At 38.0% G+C, this 21,321-nt stretch overlaps 1 pseudogene; it reads right to left on the bottom strand.

The window, feature by feature from the left end:
* Positions 1-18,388: 18,388 nt before the first annotated feature.
* LOC129078808 (rho-related GTP-binding protein RhoN-like) lies at positions 18,389-20,850 on the bottom strand (annotated as a pseudogene).
* Positions 20,851-21,321: the final 471 nt, after the last annotated feature.

Raw genomic sequence — 21,321 nt, 5'->3', positions numbered from 1 at the left:
CTTACTTCCCTGGTGATCACCCGTCCCTTAGCATTTAGTCTATTTTGGGGTTAGAGGTGCTGCTCCTATAGTGTAAATTTCCAGACTTTTCTCTGGTAGTCTGAGCAGAGGACTAACAAAATTCAAGGTTTGTTGGGTTCTTAGACATCTACAGAATTCTTTTCTACTTCACAATGAAAATTGAATGCTTTACCAGATTTTGGCTTTTATATCACTTATCATAGACACAGAATGTAGATAATGGGTAGGGACTTTCTATTACTAAAAAGGGTACCTAATCTCTCAGGTTAATTTTGAGAAATGGTGCGTATGTCTTGTCTGGTTTTGTATTTTTAAAGACAATCTAGTAAATCCTTTCTAAAACTGTCCACTTAGCTTATGTTTTACTGCATTTTAGACTAACTCATTGAAAATGACAGAAATGCCTACAATTCAAAATCTCCTAAACACCTGAAGTTATTTGTGTGATTATCTACTTGGGAATATTTCTGGTAAAAGACATAAAAGAAATTATAGGGTGGTTAAAAACAAACAAACAAACAAACATACTTTGAATTCAGTTACTTAATATTTCTGACCTCAGTTTTCTAAGCTGTAAAACAGGATCATAATACCTAACTCAAAGGGTTGATACAAAGACTAAATAAGTTAAATAAGAAAACACAGAAAGTGTCCAGTTCAGCAACTGGCACATAGAATATGTTTAATAAATAGTAACTGATATTATAAGAAACATACTAAAACAGGGAAGGGAAGAAATATCTAAGGTAGGACTCCTATTTATAATGTAGGCTACCATAACCTGGACAATTGTTCCTTATGTCCTTCATCCAATCTTAAAAAAATATTTTTTTGGAATAAGGATAATTTTTTTAAATAATGTTTTTATTTTTCAATTACACTTGACATACAATATTATATTAGTTTTAGGTGTACAACATAGTGATTAGAAATATAACTGATGAAGTGATCACATTGATAAATCTTGTACCCATCTAACACCATACATAGTTATTACAATAGTATTGACTATATCCCCTGTGCGGTAATTTACATCCCCATGAATGTTTTTATAACTGGTAATTTGCACATCTTAATTCCTTCCCCCTTTTCATCTATCCCCAACTCCCCTTCTATCTGGCAACCATCAAAATGTTCTCTGTGTATCTGTTTGCTTCTGTTTTGTTTGTTCATTTTTTTGTTTCATAGATTCCACATGTAAGTGAAATCATATGGTATTTGGCTTTCTCTGTCTCACTTATTTCACTTAGCATAATTCCCTGTAGATCCATTCTTGTTGTTGCAAAGAGCAAGATCATTCTTTTTTTATGTCTCAGTAATATTCCATTGTATATATGTACCATCTTTTCTTTATCCATTTGTCTACTGATGAACACTTATGTTGCTTCATTGTAAACAATGATGCAATGAACATAGGGATGCATATGTCTTTTCAAATTAGTGTTTTGAGTTTCTTTGGCTAAATATTCAGAAGTGGAATTGTTAGGTCCTTCTTTGTCTCATGTTATAGCCTTTGTTTTAAAGTCATTTTGTCTGATAAAGGTATTGCTACCCCAACTTTTTGTTTATTTGTTTGCAGGGTTGTTTCCACCATTTTACTAGGATAAAAGCTTCTTAAAAATAGTTTTACACAAATATTAGAAAACAAGTTAATTTTAATTCAGAAACAAAATATTCAATGCATTAAAAGGGTGCTTAAATGTTATTTTCATATAGTTTTATGTACTTAATGTTCCTTCTCTGTGATAAGCTGAGAATGACAGAAGATATTAAATCAAAGAACATGGTAAAAAAAATAACTAGGATCAGAAAATTCTAAGAGACAAAGGAAAAATAAAGATGACAGGAACACTTCACTCCAATCCTTTAAAATATAATTCTTGGTTTCTCTGTCAGATTAGGCAACAAAATACAAATTTTGTTCAGTTTCAGGCTCAAGGCTTGATCTGCTAAATAAAGCCAAAAATAAATTTCCAGAAAAATTTAATAGATTGGCCTACCTTATATTGTACTTTGTAAATTGTATGAAAGAAATTACCCCTCTTCAAGGAAAGAAATGAAATGTTGCTCTGTTTCTAACTCAGTCACTATAAATGACCTTGAAAGTGGAGGCTTGTCAAACAAATATTCTCCAACAAAATGGTTGAACTGTTTGATTGAAATAAGAAGATAAAATTTTAAATTATTTTCAGAAGCTGCATTCATGGTATAACAAAAAGCATTTTTACCACAAGAGAAATATTTTCAAGACTCAGTGTTCCTTGACTAATATAGATAACCCCATTTTGGCAGTTCTGATCATTTAGAATCCAAGAAAGAACAGAACATTGCTAGTAACATCTTCTGTAATGGAAAGGTAGCAACAAATTTTCTTCTTGAAGCACTGACTTAGCTAGCTCTGTGGTGTTCCTAGGATTAGTCACCTAAAGTATTTCATAGTTCTTATCAGCATACAAACTTTCTTAGATTAGTTCAAATTTTCAAGGAGTTTCTACCTGGGGCTGTTTCTCAGGGCTCTATACAGAGTAGATTTCGAATGGTGTTTGTTTTTTCCCCCCCAAAGAGCAGAGGGATCCAGGGCTCAGCAGTCTGGGCAGGAAGACCAGTAAGAAGGCTGTTGTGGTCAAGACGGGCAGTAGGTTGGACCACGGTAGTGGCAGAGGAGAAAGAGAGTAGTATATCGATTGACGGTGTATTTTGGAGACGGAACCAATAGACTTTGTTAAAAGGAAAAATCAAAGATGACCACCAAATTTTAAGTTAGAATAATTAGATAGGAGCTAGTTACGAAGCTAGTAAACTGAGAGGTCTGAAAAGAAAAATAAAAGTTAGTATTATGTGACTCTTCCTGTGTATAAGACAATTTAAAATACTAAAAAAAATTAAAGCACCATGAAGTCTTTGCCTTTGAAATCGTATTCTAATTTTTTTTGGTGTATTCTTTACAACTCTTAAATTATTTAATGCTTTGAAAGTTCTACAGATAATCATAATAAATGATAAAATACTACTCGCTGCAAGTTTATTTTTTGTGAAGATTAGAAAAAATATTTATATTTTTTCAGCCCTTCCCCCAAGTTCCATGACTTTTCAAATAAGTACAATTACTTACATACTATTAATTACATACATTTTAAAATCAATTGTTTTAGACAGTCAGCAACTATTTGTTGGGCTGGCAATGTAAGGCTAACTCAAAACATCATTTGGTAGATTGAAAAAAAATAAACTATAGTAGTTTTTGTTCGGGAATTTAACCATTGTTGAACCTGCATAAGTCTAAAAAAGTTATTTTTGTTAAAAAAAATCTTAGGGCAAGAAAATTTTTTTTAATTCCAAGATTTAACCAGAAAAAAAAAGACGGTATTTTAAAACTGAGTTTAATATACTTTTGGTTCAAAAAAAGATAACAGTGACCTCTAGTGTTCATTGGGAGTATCTGTAACACTTTTTATTAATTTACCCTACCTACAGATATTGAATATAGCCTAGAAATGAAATGTGAGGGAGACAAATGAAAAAGGCCACTGTGGTAGCCATAGTAATGATTGAAAATAGGTGCATATATTTTTGAGAGTTCAGGGTCTCTCGTCTGGTTTCAGAAATTGAGGAGTAGAATCCTGAAGTAACTACCTCCTGAACTGATAGGAAAAGGGGAAAAATCACAGATGACAGGATGGGAAGAGCATTTCTGTCCAAAACCACACCAAATCAACCAACCAAACAAACAAAAGCAGCATGAGTCAAAGTAGAAAACTAAGTAATGAATGAGATTGTGGGGCAATTTCAATTGCACCCACATAAAAGAAGGGACGGTGAGTAGAAGGGAAGCAGAAGAAGGAGGCAAAGCTAAGATCAAGCACAGTTTGTACTTTCTATTGTACATAATGAGAAGCCACCCTGGACACAGCCTTGTGATTCATATAGAGCTATGGAAGTGCATGGGGGGTAGATACTAAATTGGATGTTATTGAAGTAGATGATGGTAACTGTAAGAAGAGAAAATAGGTTCAATAAATAATTGGAACACAAAATCAATAATTGGGCTTCATGGCTTGATTGTGTATGGAAGTTAAATGGTAAAGAAAGAGTCAATGATGTCACCTTTTAGAGGTCAGATAAATTGTATGTTCATCGATTAATACTTTTAAATTATAAGAAAAAGAATATAGTTAATAGGGAAGATGACATGTTAATTTTGAGGTGCACGGGAAATAATGATGTGTCAATGCAAACAGGTAATTGGATTTCCCATTCTTGATTCTTTGAGGAGAGAATTATCAGCTTAGAGGTAGTTGCTGAAAAAATGAGAGTGGATAGGATTTCCCAGGAAGGTTATACAGTATGAAATAAGAGCATGGATATAAAGGGCATCACTAATGCTTAGTGAAAAAAAGAAAAATTTGGAGTTGGATTTGTTTTAGAATATATAAGAAAGAAAGGATCCATTTATTTTCAAAAAGGATCAATATGCAGAGGTTGCTTTTTAAGCTATACAAATATTATTGTAGTACCAAATGAATACATGTTATATTTATTTACTGTATTAAATAGAGCCATTCAGCAAAAAATAAATAAAATAAGAACTTTACATAAACTAGCATGAGTAAAAAGACTTCCTCACCATATTACCATGTAACTTGAAGTCTCAGGGGATGGATTCTCCAGGCCCAGCTAAATCCAAATGCCATGTCTTCAGTGGTCTCTCTCCATGTGTAGAAAATACATTGTCATGTGTTGAGTTAATTTTCATGTGGAGGCAAAAAATAATTGTGAGATGAATTTGAATGTAAAACTAATGACAACAGAGGGGGGGAAAAACCTCTCCTTCCCTTCAGTGTCTCATTATACCTCCCTAAAAGAACTCTGATCAGCTTGACTTTAATCATGTGTCTGTTGCTTAAAACATCACTATGTCCAGAATGATGACATATTCTGATTGGTCACCCTGGGTTATGGCACACCATGATAACAGTAAAGACAAAGTCATATGTGTATTAAGCATCCCTCTGAGAATCACATGGAAAGATTGTTTCCTTCAAAAGACTCATACTTTAGTAATTAAATAGCTTAGATATGAGGAAGAATGTAGATGCTATAATACAAGCAAAGACTATGAAAGCCCATGAAAGAAACATCTTATCACTGGAAAAAGCTTCTTGAAAGTCATTTTATTTTAGGGTGTCCTGCCTAAAGCAGTTGGTGCTCTTCATCCTGAACCTAAACATACATCTATCCAGGAGTGAGAAACCTGAAGAAGCAGGCAGGAGAAGGTGGAGAATTGCAGGTCTGGGCCACACCAGTGAGGTGAGCCAGCAGACAGACAACATGTGAGAACTACAGAAGCACCTGTCCTGGACTGCTTTTAATAGCTTAACAATAGCTTAACAGCCATTTGAGATAGTGGAAGGATCAGTATGTTCATCTGGGTTGTTGACGAGTAGACATCAAGAGAGGATTAAAATGTGCAAGAATGTTATTATAGGAAACACTTGTGAGAAAAAAATGGGGAAGGAGCTGGAGAAGGCTGGGAGAGCCATCAGACTGTGATGCCGGTCTGCCCCAAAATGAAGGAGAAAGGGAAGGAAGATAATGGATGAACTGTTCATCAATCTAAGGATGGGCTGGAAAAGACAATGGAGAGTCTTTGATTAAAAGTCCCATCAGAGGAGTCCTGTGTCACCCAGGAGCAGGATTTCCTTAGTTCTCTGCCACCATTAATGGCAGTTTACCCTCAATGTAAATGCAGCACAGTCTCTATGTATGTGTATGCTGTCAACCCTTTCACAACATTTCTCTTTGATACATTTTCCCAATTCACCACCATTAAAATATTCAGCAGTTTAGTTACTGTCTTGTGCCATGGACCACCCTTGTTTCATCTGCCAAAAGAATCACATCCTAATTGCCTGTCAGGTGGTGGGTGAGCCAGTCTCAAGTTTTTGTCTTATTACCTATTTTCTTAGACCACTCTTGATTTTACCTGTGCTATTCCAGAAGTCCCCTCAAAGCAGACACTAAGGCTGGATTAAATGTAAAAGGCTTTTACTTAGGGAAATGCTTTTTATAGCCATCACATCACACTGCAAGTTTGACCTGGAGTGAAAGAGAGAAGGAAGAAAAGTTAGGTGTCATCTAGTCTAAGGAAAGTTCAGAAAGGCCAATAAGGAGTCGCCAAGACAAAGTGAGCCATCAGAGGATTCCTTCGAACCTCTGCCACTCTCGGTGTTCCACTGTCAGTAGCCCTTAGCACAAACATAGTGGTGGTTTCATGGTATGGCACTCAGATCCTCAGTCAATTATGCTTCTGGTAGCTTGTGGCCTGAGAGGAAATTCTCATGACCACCACAATCGATGAGCTTGAAGAAACACCATTACATTCTGGAAAAGGAAGGGAAATGAGATTGCAAATGAAGGACAGAGCCTCAGAAATCTGTGGGACATTGTAACTGATGTAACACAAGTGGAATTTGAATCCAAAAATGAAAAGAGAAAGAGAATGGAACAAAAAAAACTGAAAACAATAGTTGAAATTTTCACAAATTTGTGGAAATAATTTACTTACCTATCCAAGAAGATCAACATATGCCAAGCAATATAAATACAAGAAAGTCACTACTAGGTACATTATAGTCCAGCTACCAAAAACTAAAATAAAGAAATTATATTGAGCTTTTGCCAAGTGTCTCTGTTGGTTGGAGCATCATCCCATACACCGAAAAGACTGCAGGTTCAATTCCTTCTCAGGGCACATACCTAAGTTGCAGTTTTGATCCTTGGGCTGGGTGAGTATAGGAGGCTACCTACTGATGTTTCTCTCTCTCTCTCTCTCTTCCCCCTACCCTTTCTCTCTCTCTAAAAATCATAAACATACAGGGAGAGACCACCAAAAAAAATGGAATTTATTTATAAAAAATTCTGTGTTTATTCTTAAATGTTTAAACTTCAGTCACCTTCAAAGTACTCTCCGTTTGATGCAATACACCTATCAATACTTTTTCCCAATGTTCAAAACAGGTTTTGAATTCATCAATATTAATGCCTTAATTTAGTGCTTCTGCTGTTTTTTGTTTCATCTATTCCACATTGGAAAAATGTTTCCTTTTGAGGGCTTTTTTCATCTGGGGAAACAAAAAGAAGTTGCTCAGGCAAGATCAGGTAAATAGGGAGCGTGGGGTATGGGGGGTCATGTTGTTTTTGGTCTAAAACTGCTGAACACTCAATGCAGTGTTGGCAGGTGTAGTAGTAAATCACCCATCATTGAATAAGCAGACATGTTCAGTGAGTCTTTTTTTTTTTTTAATCACACCAAGGTCTTTTAATTTTTTAAAATTTTTATTTTTTAAGAATATTTTATTGATATACTATTACAGTTGTCTCATTCTTTTTTCTCCCCTTTATCCCCTTCTTCCCTGTGCAGCCCTTCTCTGCAGCACCCCCCGTCATCCTTAGTTCATGTCCATGGGTTGTACATATAAGTTCTTTGGCTACTCCATTTCCTATACTATTCTTAACTCCCCCCTTTCTATTTTGAACTTACCAATTATACTTCTTATTCCCTTACCTTTTCCCCCATTTTCTCCTTTCCCCCTCTTCACTGATATCCCTCCATGTGATCTCCATTTGTGTGACTCTGTTCCTATTCTACTTGTTTGTTTAGTCTGTTTTTGTTGTTTTTTAAGTTCAGTCATTGACAGTTGTAAATATATTGTCATTTTACTGTTCATAGTTTTGATTTTTTTTCCTTAGGTAAGTCCCTTTAACATTTCACATAATTAGGGCTTGGTGATGATGAACATCTTTAACTTGACCTTATCTGTGGAGCACTTTACCTGCCCTTCCATTCCAAATTATAGCTCTGCTGGATAGTGTAATCTTGCATATAGGTCCTTGCCTTTCATGATTTTGAATACTTCTTGCCAGCCCCTTCTTGCCTGTAAGGTTTCTTTTGAGAAATCAGCTGATAGTCTTATGGGAACTCCTTTGTAGGTGACTATTTCCCTGCCTCTTGCTGCTTTTAAGATTCTCTCCTTATCTTTAATCTTGGGTAACTTAAGTACGATGTGCCTTGGTGTGTGCTTCCTTGGGTCTAACTTCTTTGGGACTCTCCCAGCTTCCTGCATCTCCTGGAAGTCTATTTCTTTGGCCAGACTGGGGAAGTTCTCCTTCATTATTTTTTCAAATAAGTTTTAAATTTCTTGCTCTTCCTCTTCTCCTTCTGATACCACTATGATTCACATGTTGGAACATTTGAAGTTGTCCCAGAGGTTCCTAAGCCTCTCCTCATTCTTCTGAATTCTTGTTTCTTCATTCTGTTCTGGTTGAATGGTCATCTCTTTCTTCTGCTCTCAATTGTTGATTTGAGTCCCTTCACTGTTGGTTCCCTGTATACTTTTCTTTATTTCACTTTGTATAGTCTTCACTTCTTCCTTTATTTTGCATCCATACTCAACCATTTCTGTGAGTATCCTGATTACCAGTGTTTAGAATTCTGCATCTGATAGGTTCGTTATCTCCTGGTTGCTTAGTTCTTTTTCCGAAGTTTTGATCTGTCCTTTCATTTGGGCCATGTTTTTTTGTCTCGGTGCACCTGCTAGGTTGTAAGGGGTGGAACTTTAGGTATTTGCCATGGCGGGGCAACCCACTTTACTGTGTTGTGATGCTATCTGTGGAGAAGGGGCCTGAGAGGGAACAATGCTGCCTGCTTGGCCCTTGCTGGCTTTCAGTCACTTCCTCTGCTACCCACAAGTGAATTGAATCTCTCTGGTGCTCATTTCTGGGTGGATGGGTTTGTGTACATTCTAGGACCCCATGGGTTCCTCCAACAGACTCTCCTTTTTTGAGACTTTATTTTGCATGCTGGAACCCTGGGTTGCACAGTCTGTCTCACTCCTCAGTTGTTCCTCCTAGTTTATCCGCACCTGAATATGGGACAACTTGGCCTACCAGCCACCACCTTGCCAGCATCCTCTCCACACCGGCTGCCCATCTCAACTTCTCCTACCAGTCTGGATGAATGTTACTTCAACTCCTTGATTGTCGGACTTCCATAAAGCTCAATTTTCTGGCAGTTCTGGTTGATTTTTTGTTTTTAAATTTGTTGTCCTTCTTTTGGTTGTGTGAGGAAATGTAGCATATCTACCCATGCCTCTATCTTGGCTGGAAGACCTCAAAGAGTCTTAAAAAATAATTCACTGGAGCCTAACAGAGCCTCTTCCAACAATGCCAGCTGGTACAGTGATACAGATGGATTCCTATAATATCCATCTAGCAGGGAAAGCCTGTATTACAAGGGGCTTGCCCCTCCAGAATATAATTCCAGTTTTTTGGGGGGTCCCCCTTATATCCCCAGGTGAGGATAAAAAAAGAGAAATTGTATTGAAAACATTTAGACAAAAAACAATGAAAGAGGAGGATTGAAGATGGTGGAGGAGTAAGTGGAAGCTACACCAACCTCCTCCATGGAACAATCTGGAATTACAACTAAATTGTAGAAAAATCACCCAGAATAACCAACTGAACACTAGCTGTAGAGAAGCCTTATAACCACAGACAGACAGAAGAAATCACTTCACCACAATGTGACTAGTAGGGAGTGCAGAGGAGATGCAAGAGGACTGGCTGGGCTCACATGGGCAGGTAGCTGAAGATTTTGAGAGATATTTCAGTGGCCAGGGTGTTCCCTCTGAGAAGTGTGGGGTCTAAATGCCAAACTGGACTCCTTAGCCTATATCACCAGAGCCAGAAAGGAACCCAGATAACATCCAGCTGTGAAAAGCAGCAGAGTTTCTGTCTACCATGGAAGGATGGCTGGAGATGCAGAGAGCCTCTTAAAGGGCTAATGCACAGAATTTTATTTGCAGCCACTTATCCTGAGCTCCAGCAAAGGGAGGGCAGAGTGGACTGGAGATGCTTGAGGAGAGTCTGGGGTTGGTGGCTCTGGGGAGAGAACTGAAGGAACAGCTACCAGGATGCCTGTGCTGAGTCATTCCTCATACTACAGGAACCATGTCTCTCAAGCAGAGCACTCCTCTCTGAATGGCATCAGCCTGAGAAGAAGCAATACCCCACCCCCCAAAGCAGGAATTACTTTGTCCCACTTTGTGGTGCTTAAGCCAGGCTGCTGGTAACAGTTTGATTTGATTAACAACCAATCAGTTTAATGGCTGACTAGTTTAACAACTAAGAAAGAAAATACAAAGAAGCAGCCAAACTGGAAAGACAAAGAAAGAAACCCCAAAAGAAAGAATAAGTGAATTCTCCAGAAAAACTAGATGAAATGGAGGCAAGCAATTTATCAGATAGAGAGTTTAGAGTAATGATTATAAGGATACTAAACAGCATGGAAAAAGACATAGAAACCATAAAAAAGAACCAGTCAGAAATAAAGAATGCAATATCTGAAATAAGTAATACACTGGAAGGAATAAGCAGTGGGTTAGATGAAGCAGAAAATCAAATCAGTGTTTTGGAAGACAAGGTAGAAAAAAGACACCCAGGCAGAGCAGCATAAGGAAAAAAGAATTTAAAAAAATGAGGAGAGCTTAAGGAACATGTTGGAAAACATGAAACGGAACAACAACTGCATATTCGGAATACCAAAAGGAGAAGGGAGCAAGCAAGAGATTGAGAATATATTTGAAGAAATGACCAAAACCCTCCTTAATCTGGTGAAGGAAAAAGACACACAAGTACAGGAAGCCCAGAGAGGCCCAAACAAATTAGTCTCAAAGAGGCCTACATTAAGATACATCATAAGTAAAATGACAAGGCTTAAAGACAAGGAGAGAATCCTAAAAGCTGCAAAAGAAAAGCAGGTAGTAACCTACAAGGAAGTACTATTTAAGTTGACATTTGATTACTCAACAGAAACATTTCAGGCTAGAAGGGAGTGGCATGAAATACTCAAGGTGCTGAAAAGCAAGGACTTACAGCCAAGGCTAATTTATGCAGCAAGGCTATCATTTAAAATCAAGGGAAAAGTGGGGAGCTTCCCAGACAAGAAAAAGCTAAAGAAGTTTAACACCAAACCAGTACTGCAACAAATCTTAATGGGCTTGCTTTAATAAGAAGAAGAAGAAAAAGAGAAGGGGGGAGGAACCAGAGTAAAATAGTCTAACAATAAAATGGCATTATATACATACATATCAATAATCACCTTAAATGTAAAAATACTTGAACCAAAAGACAGAGTGTAAATGAATGGATAAGAAAACAAGACCCACATATATGCTGCCTCCAAGACCCATCTGAGATCAAAAGATACACACAGACTAAAAATGAAGGGTTGGAAAAAGATATTTCATGCAAATGGAAAAGAAAAAATAAGCTGGGGTATCAGTTCTTATATCTGACAAATAGACTTAGGAATCAAGATGGCGGAGGAGTGAGTGGAAGTCACACTGACCTCCTCCCAGGACCATCTGGAATTACAACTAAATTGTGGAGAAATCACCTGAAACAAACAGCTGAACAATAGAGAGGAACCTTTTAACATTAGATAGACAGAAAAATCAATTTTAGCGCAATCTAGTAAGGAGTGCAGTAGAGACTCAAGAAGGTGGGCAGGGCACCCATGGGCAGCAGCACCAGAATGATATTGAAATAGCCAGTTGGATCCCCTTGAGAAGAGCGAGGTCTAAACCATAAACAGGGATCTTCAGCCTACAGCACCAGAGCCCAGAAAGTACACAGAAAAAAGCCAGCTGTGAAAAGCAGCAGGGTTGCTCTCTGCCAGAGGCAGGCGGTTGGAAACATAAAGAGCCATTTAAGGGCTAATGCATATAATTTTATTGGTAGTCACATACCCTGAGCTCTGGTAAAAGTCGGGGCAGAGTGGGCTGGAGCCACCTGAGCAGAGACTGGGGAAAGAGGCTTTGGGGAGAGAACTGAGAGAGTAGCTGGTGAGATCTCAGTGCTGACTCATCCCCCATAAGACAGCATCCATCTTGCTCAGGCAGACCACTCCCCTAAGCCGCAGCAGCATGAGAGTACACGATAACCCTGCCTCCAGGAGGGACTCCTCCCCTCCCTGAACTATCTAAGCCGGTCTGCTGAGAGCAGAGTGACTAGATTAACAGCTGAAGGAGAGACATAGACAGTAGATTCCTGGAAGTCTTGAACAGACAGCCTAAGGTCACACAGGGACAATATCTGACATCATCAGAGGCAGATCCAAAAAGTAAAAACAGTGGTCTCCTACCATAGAAGTTCACACCACAAAGTCAGGAAATCAAGACAGATCAATTTAAGAAGCAGAAGCAAAAAAGAAGAGTCTCACAAATAATGGGAATACAAAGAAATACCACCGCCCCCCCCGGTTGAAGGAAAAGAAGGACTCCCCAGAAAGAGAAATAGATGAAATAGAGGCAAATAAACTATCAGATATTGAGTTCAAAATAACTGTTCTAAGGAAGCTCAAAGAGCTCAGTGAGCTCAGAGAGAATTAAGAAAAACTACAGGGAAACTACAAGGAACTTACTGTAAACTATATCAGAATGAAAAAGGACATAGAAACTATCAACAAGAAGCAAGAGGAAATGAAGGATACAATTGATTTGATACAAACAAGAATGACAAACCATTAAACAGGCTCATCAAGAAAAAAAGAGAAAGGACCCAAGTAAATAAAATCAGAAATTATAGAGGAGAAATAACAACTGACAACGAAGAAATAAAAAGGATTGTAAGAAAATATTAGGAACAATTATTTGCCAAAAAACTGGATAACCTGGACAAAATGGATAAATTCCTGGAAACATGCAATCTTCCAAAATTATATCAGGAAGAAACAGAGACTCTGAATAGATAGATTACACCTAATTAAACTAAAACTGTAATTTAAAAAACCCCAACAAACAAAAGCCCTGGGCCATATAGTTTCACAGGAGAATTTTACCAAACATTCCAATAATAACTAACACTCCTTCTCAAACTATTTCATAAAATCCAAGAGGAGGGAAGGGTTCCAAACTCATTTAACAAAGCCAGCAATCTCCTAATTCCAAAACCAGATAAAGACACTACATAGGAAGAAAATTATAGGCCAATATCTCTGACAAACATAGATGCTAAAATCTTCAACAAAATATTAGCAAACTGAATACAGCAATGCGTCAAAAAGATCATACACTATGATCAAGTGGGATTTATTCCAGGAATGCAGGGTTTAATAACAACATTCACAAATCTATAAATGTGGTTCAACGCGAAGGATAAAAACCACATGATCATATCAATAGATGCAGGGAAAGCTTTTGATAAAATCCAGCACCAATTTATGATCAACACTCTCAGCAAAGTGGTGATAGAGGGAACATACCTAAACATAATAAAAGCAATATATGACAAGCTCACTGCCAACATCAAACTCAATGGGCATAAACTATAAGCATCTCCCTTAAGATTGGGAACAAGACAGGGATGCCAGCTTTCACCTCTCCTATTCAGCATATACTGGAAGTCCCAGGCACAGCAATCAGATAAGAAGAAGTAAAAGACATCCAAATTGAAAAGGAAGTAGTATAACTGTCTGTATTTGCAGAGACATGACCCTATACATAGAGAACCTGAAAGATCCCCACCAAGAAACTACTAGAACTGATAAATGAATTTAACAAAGTATCAGGATACAAAATTAAAATCCAGAAGTCAGTTGCATTTTTAGATGCCAATAACAAACTAACAGAAAGGGAAATTTAAAAAAAAAAAATCCCATTCACAATTGCTACAAAAAGAATAAAATACCTAGGGATAAACCTAACCAAGAATGTAAAAGACCTGTACTCAGAAAATTATAAAACACTGAAGAAAGAGATCGAAAAAGATACAAATAAGTGGAAGCACATACTGTGTTCATGGATAGGAAGAATTAACATCATTAAAATGTCCACACTACCCAAAGCAATCTACAGATTCAATGCAATTCCCATCAAGATTCCAATGATGTATTTCAGAGAACTAGAACAAATATTTCAAAAATTTATATGGAACCACAAAAGGCCCTGCATAGCAACAACTAACCTGAGAAAGAAGAACAAAGGTGGCCAAATCACGCTACCTAATATCAAACTATATTTTAAGGCCATAGTAATCAAAACAGGTTGTAGTTGTAAAAATACAGGCACATAAATCAATGGAACAGAATAGACAGCCCAGAAATAAACCCACATCTTTATAGTCAATTAACACTAGACACAGGAAGCAAGCACATACAATGGACTAAAGATAATTTATTCAATAAATGGTATTAGGAGAATTGGACAGAAAAGTGCAGAAAAATGAAACTAGACCACCTCCTTACACCACACACATGAATAAATTCAAAATGGATCAAAGACTTAAATGTTAGACCCAAAACCATAAAAATCCTAGAAGAAAACACAGGCAGCAGAATCTCAGACATTGCCCATAAAAATTTTTTACTGGGTATATATATATTAATTTATATTATATATTTTATTGGATATATATAAATTTTATTGGACATATAAAAAATTTATATATATCCAATATATCTCCCCAGGCAAGGGAAACAAAAGAAAAAATAAACAAATGAGACTTCATTAAACTAAAATATTTTTGCACAGCAAAGGAAATCATCAACAAAATAAAAAGACAACCCACAGAATGAGAGAACATAGTCACCAATGATACATCTGATAAGGCATTACTATCCAAAATTTATAAAGAACTTACAAAAGTCAACACCAATAAAACAAACAACTCAATTAAATAATGGGCAAAGGACCTGAATAGACATTTATCCAAAAAGGACATACAGATGGCCTATAGACATATGAAAAGATGCTCAAAGTCACTAATCATCATAGAAATGCAAGTTAAAACCACAGTGAGATACTATCTCACACCTGTTGGAATGGCTATCATCAGTAAAGCAACAAACAGCGAGTGCTGGCGAGGATGTGGAGAAAGGGGAACCCTTAGTGCCCTGTTGGTGGGAATGCAGACTGCTGCAGCCACTGTGGAAGCAGTATGGAGATACTTCAAAAAATTAAAAATGTATCTGCCTTTTGACCCAGCAACCCCACTTCCTGGAATATATCCAAAGGAACCCAAAACACTAATTCAAAAGAACATCAGCACCCCTATGTTCATTGCAGCATTATTTATAATCGCCAAGATACGGACGACGCCCAAATGTCCATCAATAAATGAGTGGATAAAACAACTATGGGACATGTACACAATGAAATTCTACTTGGCCATAAAAAAGAAGAAAATTTTACCCTTTGCAACAGTATAGATGCACCTGGAGAACATTGTGCTCTGTGACATAAGCCAGCCAGAGAAAGACAAATACCATATGATGTCACTCATATGTGGAATCTAATGAACAAAGTGAACTAACATGCAAAATAGAGACAGAGTCACAGATGGAGAGCAAAGGATAGCAGTGGGAGGGGGAGCCTAGAAGGTTGAAGGGATTAAGCAAAAAGGAAAAAGGACTCTTGGATGTGGACAACAGTGTGGTGATTGCCGGGGGGAGGAGTGTACAAGGGGACTAAATGGTAATGGAAAATACAAAAAAATTAAAACAAAAATTTTAAAGAGCATTCAGAGAAAAACATTACATACAGAGGAACAATGATACATGAGTGTGATGTATTTCTTCACCAAAATTATATTTCATGAGAAACAATGGATACCAGAAGGTAATAGATAAAACATCTTTAAAGTTCCTCTCCAAGATTCACAAACATGGTCACATGCTAAGCCATAAAACAAGTCTCATGAAATATTAAAAATATTGAAATTTTACAGAGTATGTTCCTTGACCACAATGGAACTAAATAATAGAAAGAAAGAATTAAATTGTCTTTATTCCCAGATGATATGATTGTTTATAAAGGAACATTAAAATAAATGTATAAAAAGACTAATAGCTTTAATAAGCAAATTTAACAAGGCCAATATAATTTTGGCATCCAAAAATCAATTATATTTCTGTTTACTGACATATAATTGGAAAGTGAAATTTTATACCATTTACAATATCATCAAAGGTAAAAACTAGTTAAGAGTACATTTATAAAAATTGTTCAAGACTTTGACAGTGGTAAATACAAAACATTGTAAGAGATATCAAAGAAAGTCTTAATAAATGAAAAATTATATCATGATCATAGATTAGAAAACATTATCTTGTTAAGATTAATAGTCTTCCAAGAATGATCTGTAAATTCAACACAATTTCAACTAAAATTCTAACAAGTTTTTTTCTAGAAATTGACAAGCTGACCCTAAAATTTTTCTGTAAATGCAAAAGACCTATAACAGCAGTCTTGGAAAAGAACAAAGCTGAAGCCATGTACTACCTTATCACAAGACTGTATAAAGTGATAGTAATTAAGACTGTGGTAATAATATAATGATTGATAAATAAAGGGAACTAAAACTAAAAGTTGTGAAATAGATCCAAACTTATATAGTTAGTTAATTTGTGAAGTAGTACCAAGATCATTTGATGTGAAAATAAAGTCTCTTCAAAAAATTATGCTCTACAAACTCTAGCTGCTTTGGCCTCCCTAAGCTCTCATCTCTGTGTGTTCCATTCAGTAAGACTTCTGAGATACGTCTGGGTTCCTGCTGCCTGCACGAAGCCTGGAAACTACCTCAGGTAACTAGGAACAATCATAGGTTTCACCTTGTTGTTACCTTTCTCAGTGGTAACAGTCCTGTGATGCCGGTTGTCCAATATCTGAAAGCGGCTGTTAAATATAGTGTTCTGCCCAGTTTTCTAGTTATGGGGGAAGGTAAATACAGACCCTGTTACTACATTATGACTGAAACAGAAGGTAGTGCGCACTTTTACTTACATATTTTCTAATTTAATCTCACCCAAGGACATTTTTTTCATTGTTTTTAGAGACAGAGGAAGGGACATGGGGAGTGGGCAGGGAGAAACACTGATTGGAGATCAAACCTGCAACCCAGGTATGCATCCTGACCAGAAATCGAACCTGTGACCTTTAGGTTCCCTGAACAACGCTGCAACCAACCAAGCCACATCTGTTTCTCTCCCTCTTTCTCTCCCTCCCTTCCCCTCTTTAAGTATGTCATTGGATGAGGATAAACAAACAAACAAACAAACAAACTCTCTGATTGCTCTGTGAAGAAGAGATTATCATAGAGCAAAAATGGAAACAGTCCATGCAGGAAGGATTGCAGCAGTCTAAGTGAGAAATGATGTACTTAAATGAGCGTAGTAGCAGTCAGAAAGGGAACTGGTGGGATGCTGAATGTATTTTAGAGCTAGAACTGACAGTACCTGCTGATAGATTGGATTTGGGGCAGAGAAAAAGGGAGAGACATGAACATGAAGAGAAGTAGCAGAAGTTTTTGGCCTGAAAAACTGCCTGGATGCCATCTGTTGAGAAGAGACGGCAGGGTTATGAGGAAATTTAGGGTTTCGGTGGGGGAAGAGGAGGTCAGGGAGGAAATGTCTGAAACCTCCATTCTCCGTCTAGAAGAATAAAAGAGAAAATTCATATTCTTCTCCCTATAGGAATAGATTTAAACATTTTTTCTTATACTCTTATTGTATATTGTATGTATCTCTTCTCTAGACCAATGACTTTCAAACTTTTTCATCTCATGGCACACATAAACTAATAACTAAAATTCTGCAGCACAACAAAAAATATTTTATATCTTTTGTTGATCTGACAAAAAAAAATAGGTATAATTTTGCTTCAGCCACACCAGATGGTTATTGTGTTGGCTGTTGTCATTTTTTAATTTGACAATTTAAGGGAAAAGATGTCAGTGCTCCAGACTAAATAGTCTGATATTACATTAAAAAAAATTGTTTCCGCAAACATGGGCTTTATTTGGGGACTGTTGGGGGAAGAGAGGAAGGCGCTAGAACTGGCAGATATATTTGGGGAGGGTCTTCTCATCTTGCTTTTTAATTTAGTGCCTGTTGCCCAGAGGTTAGGATGAGTGAAAGCAGCTGTAGAAGTGAAAGGAGAGGAAAAGGGAAGGTCACCAAACGGCCACTTCCCTTAGGGAAGGAAGCCAGGCCCAGGATATGAGGACTAAGGGGTAGGGAGGGAAGGCACCCTTCATATACTGAGATTCAACCAAGGTCACTACTTGATGCCAGCGTCCCTCCGCCCAGCGCAGCTCCTGGCCCAGGTGCCTGCCCTGCTAGCCCCCTCAACTTCCTGTGGAGAGGAAGGGATGAAGGGTGGCACCCTCTGCCTCTGGGCCCCTTGACTAGAATTGCTCGCTCAGCCCGCGCTGAAGTCCTAGCCAAAGTCCGGAGGTCAGGAAGCCAGGGTGCAGGCCGGGGAACAGTTGTGCCCTCACCACCCCTCCTGACACTCTGCCCCTCCCTGTCCTCTCACATGAGTTTGCGACTCTTGTCTCCATCCCTGTGTATCTTGCTTTCCTTCCCCTTCCAGCCTAGCTGCCCTGCCAGCTGAGGGGATCGCAGCAGTCCCCGGCAGAGTCGGTATGGCCCAGCTATGTTTGGCCACGAGCAAGTGAGGCCACTGTGGCCACATGGAGGACATCGCCGATGATGCGCTCAGAGGACCGGGAGAAGCACTCCAGGTAGGACATGACCCCCACCTGCTTGGCCAGCGCAGTGCTCTGCTCGCGTGTAACAGGGGTGACCCACTGCTGGGACTGTTCCCTCAGTGTGGCAAGATCCATCCAAATGTCCAGTTTACAGCCAATCAGCGCAACCTTGTCATTGAAGCAAAACTCCTAAGTCTCCCCCTGCTACTTTTTGAGGACAACGTCCAGTGTTTCAGATTCGCTGGTGTCGAAGCAGATGAGCACAGCGTATAAATCAGTATAGGCCAGGGTTCATACGTTGTCTCATTAAGAGGAACATGAAGTGTCTCATGGCAAACACCTGCAGCAGCCCTCCGTCTCCCCAGCCATGATCTTGCAGCAGTCACTCTGCCCTCTCAGGGTCCGGGCTACGTGCCTGTTGCCCCTGCACCACCCCCACACCAGCACCTTGTGGGCAGCACTGAACACCCACCGGCCCAGGCTCCCCTTCTGCCCTGTCTCCCAGCCCCTTAAAAATTCTTGCGGCACACCGTTTGGAAATCGCTGCTCTCGGCCCTGAGCTCTTAGAAGAGAGGATTATTGCCTTACTATTTTTATGTTACATATCATGCACATAGTATTCCTTTAATGTGTATTGTGTGTCTGTGTGTGGAGAAACTGAGGAATCTGCACAACTTGGTGTCAGAGATGAAGAGCTGAATGCTCTGGGTTAGAGGAAAAATAATACTGAACCTCTGGAGAAGATCTAAAAAATACTGTGCTGTTCTTTCTTGGAAAGCGATTTAGCCCAGTAAGGATAAAAAATGTGTATTAAATATAAATACTGTGTGTTTATATAACCTTAGATGGAAATAATCAAAGATGCCTTGTGATTTTGATATCATTTGTTTCCTTGAAGAATAAAAATCCTTCTTTGAATTGAAAAACACAGGGGTGAAATGGAGAATGGTCTCAAGTATGTGTCTAGTAACCCATCAACATATCTAAATACAGTGCTTAAAAACTAGTCTTTCTCAGCTGAGTGTTGTAGTTTATAACATAGCTCCCACAGAACTTTTCATGGTCATAGATGGCTTTATTTTTATAATCTTAAGCTACAATGTTAAAAATGCCAAATCGTGGCTGCTTTCTGTTGGGCTGGATGGGAGGAGAAAGGTAACCCTAAATAGCAGTGAAAGGCCTCACTGCTTAAAATTTTGTGGTATCTGAAAACTTCACTATTAGACTCACTATTTAGGTTAAGATATTGTCTTAAAAGTAGTCATTAATTTTTTTTTGTTTCATTGTGTGAGTTAGCACAGTAAATATTTTCTAGTGTAAGGAGAGTGTATCAGAAGTTAAAAACTATAATATAAATCTTCTTTGACTTACCAACCTAGAGATCTTGAAAAAGAGAGGCTTAATCTCTGTAGTCTCAATTTATTAATCTATGAAATGGGACTAGTGATATCTATTACACAGGGTTGTTGTAAGACTTAAATCAATAATGAATGTAAAGTTCCTCTAAAACAGTTCTGGGCATCTTTTGTTAGCTAAGAAAGAGCAAAGTATGATATGACCCTGGACAGGTAAGTTTTGAAGAATGGAAGGAACTGGGAAAGGCCTAAGTACAGGGAGCTTCCATGGAAGGAAAAAAAAGGCCTTAGCTGAGAATGTGAGTGAACAGATGTCATCATAGGGGTTTTGAAAGGCATTGGGGTTACTCCAGAAGGAAGGTTAGGATATCATCACTAATAGGAGATTGGGAGCTGGTGCCAAAAAACAAAACAAAACAAAACAAAACCCATGGCTACTTGACAATTTTACTTAGGACAGATCTAAGTAAATATTTACCTAATCTTAAGATAGAAAAAAGATTTCTTAAGTTTGGAAACAATGAAAGAAATAATAAACACAAAGTTAATGTTAGACTACCAAAAAAACTCCACTCAATATGCGTACTTTAAAAATATTTAAAGAATTTTTAAATGAATAGAAAGTTCATAAACAGAAATTATTTTTAAAGGTCCCACAGAAGTCCTTTAAATTAACGATAGTGGATTACACTTGGGCATCTACGTTTGCTCCTCCTCACCACTCCCACTGAAACAAGAATGAAATAATTGTCATAAAGGCATAAATCCACAAGGATGGAAAGAAAAGGGAAATGAGCAATAGAAGCAAGATTTTGAAGCTAGAAAACATATTGGGATGATAAATGGCATAGCAAATCACCCAAAAATAGAATCTTAGGTCATCAGCAGAGAAAACTATACCCATTCCAATTTCCACCACAGTCTCCATTGGGCTCAGATAGTGGCATCATGTGAAAGTATGGACGTGGAGTGGGTAGAAGCTGCAAATAGGACAATTGGTTGAGAGTCTGTTAAAATAAATGAACCCCAAGTCTCTTTCCCACTCTACAGCTGTGCTACTGGCAAGAATCTGCTGAGACTGTGGAGGTTTACTCTCAGGAGAGATTAAACAGGGGACACTAGGCATAACTAAAAGTAGGGTATATAGTACTGAAAACAGAGATTAAGGAAACATCTACATCTATATCCTGACACACCTTGGCCTGTTCTCCAAATCAGCAACCAGAAGCCCTGTCCTTAAGAAAGGAGATCAGAAGAGTTTTATTTCAGGAATTTGACCAGCCCAATAAAACAAGCCTAAACATACTGACAGTGGAGGTTCCCAACTACATGATCTGACCAGCTCACCCCATTGTGAAGATCACATTCAAAGCATGCTCCCTTTCCCCTCCCCTACTTT

This window comes from Pteronotus mesoamericanus, unplaced genomic scaffold (genome assembly GCF_021234165.1).
Source record: "Pteronotus mesoamericanus isolate MK-2021 breed Mesoamerican mustached bat unplaced genomic scaffold, CSHL_Meso_final contig_74, whole genome shotgun sequence".
In the NCBI taxonomy this organism is placed as follows: domain Eukaryota; kingdom Metazoa; phylum Chordata; class Mammalia; order Chiroptera; family Mormoopidae; genus Pteronotus; species Pteronotus mesoamericanus.
This window is presented reverse-complemented; position numbering and strand designations above follow the sequence as displayed.